This window comes from Egretta garzetta, unplaced genomic scaffold (assembly GCF_000687185.1).
Source record: "Egretta garzetta isolate BGI_Z169 unplaced genomic scaffold, ASM68718v1 scaffold799, whole genome shotgun sequence".
Classification (NCBI taxonomy): Eukaryota; Metazoa; Chordata; class Aves; order Pelecaniformes; family Ardeidae; genus Egretta; species Egretta garzetta.
In genome coordinates this window covers 31024-32951 of record NW_009260759.1, presented here as the reverse complement: position 1 = coordinate 32951, position 1928 = coordinate 31024, and positions in this window count along the sequence as shown.

Here is a 1928-nt window from a genome sequence, read left to right as displayed (position 1 = left end):
GTGCTGCTGGCTCCCAGTGCCTGCAGGGGGGCATCCCCCCCACCCAACCCCCAGCTTCAGAGCTGCATCCCTGCCAGCCACAGGCCACCCCATGTCCCCAGGCTTCCCCAGGAAGGAAAAGACTTACTGTGCTGGCTGCACGCTGGTCACCTGGAGGAGAGAAAACACCAAAGAGGTGAGACCTGGCCCAGTCCCACCATCCCACCCTCATGGGAGCACCCAGCCGGCCCCCGCAGCACCCACTCCACTACGTCCCCTGCTGGCATCCAGTGCGGTGGGGTGGGAAGGAGCTGGGGGTGCCCTCCCGGCCCCCTTCCCCACTCACCCGATGAGGTTGGAAGTCAAAGCCGTCAGCAGGCCATTCAGCACATCAACGAGAAGGGCCAGTAGCCCTCTGTTAGTCCTCTCGGCTGCCTCAACAGCTGCAGGAAGAAGTGGGGTTACGCCAGCACCCCGATATACCCCTAACAGGGTGCTCCTCATCTCCTCTGCAGTACCTCCCACCCACCCATCCACCGAAACCGGTGGCCTTGACGCCTTGTCCCTTGCGCTGACACCCCGGCCAAGGCCACCACCCCCTTCCCCAGCCCCGAGGGAGCTGCCTCTTGCCCCGGGGTTTGCAGGATGCTGGGGCTGCTCAGACCCCATCTGCACCTTGTGGGTCCGACCCACGCGCTTCCCCACCTGCCTTGGAGGGAAGAAAGGGATGCAGGAGCATCCTCACCCACCAGGAACAACCCCACCTTCAGAACAAGAGGAGAGGGCATCACCCACCTTGGCGGGGTGTCGGGACCCCCCACCGCACACGGGACACCCCCCACCCTGCATGCAGCACACATATGCCCGGGAACCCTGATCCCCCCCTCCTGCACCCCACCGGGGGCCACCCCAGTGCCACCCCACATCATCCCAGGGACCTGCCCAACTCACGGCCAACAGCCAGGCTGCAGGCGAGCCCGGCCAGCAGCAGGACAACCCCAAACTTCATCATCCCGTGGGATCTCAGCCAACAGACACGGCCGGGAAGCACCCAGGGATGAGCCGGGGCTGGGGTCCGTCCCTTATAAAGGCAGCAGGCGCCAATCGGCTGGAGCTGGGAGGGTGCGGGGCTGCGTGGGATTTTCCAGGTGTGGGAAGATGCCCGTGCCCGGGCACCCAGCCAGGGGTGGCCAGGGGTGGGATTAGCCCGGATTAGCCCAGATTACCCCTCCAGCCCCTCCGGGCCCCAGGAGCACCCAAACCAGCCCCAGCCCCAGCCCCAGGGCTCCCAACTGGGGGCACCCAGCCCCACTGGCGCCAGAGCCCCAGCCCCAGCCCAGGACCCAAAATTGGGAACGTCCAGGGATTTCTCCCACCCCAAAGGGGCCACAGCCAAAATCTATACCTATGCCTCAGCGGGACACACTACCCTACCAAAAGCCCCACAGACCCTGGGGCTCAGGGCTTTCTTCCCTACTCCAGGGCCTGATGTTCGCACTCACTCGCGCCAGAGCCCCAGCACCTGCCCAGGACCCAAAATTGCGAACATCCAGGGATTTCTCCACCCCAAAGGGGCCACAGCCAAAAGCTGTACAATTCCCAAGTCCTCAAAGCCCCAATAGCTCGTGTAGCTCCATGTCTCCCACTCCCCATCACCCCACCAGCCCCTCCTGGCCCCAGCAGCACCCAAACCAGCCCCAGCCCCAGCCCCAGGGCTCCCAACTGGGGGCACCCAGCCCCACTGGCGCCAGAGCCCCAGCCCCAGCCCAGGACCCAAAATTGGGAACGTCCAGGGATTTCTCCCACCCCAAAGGGGCCACAGCCAAAATCTATACCTATGCCTCAGCGGGACACACTACCCTACCAAAAGCCCCACAGACCCTGGGGCTCAGGGCTTTCTTCTCTACCCCAGGGCTCGACGTTCGCACTCACTTGCGCAAGAGTCCCGG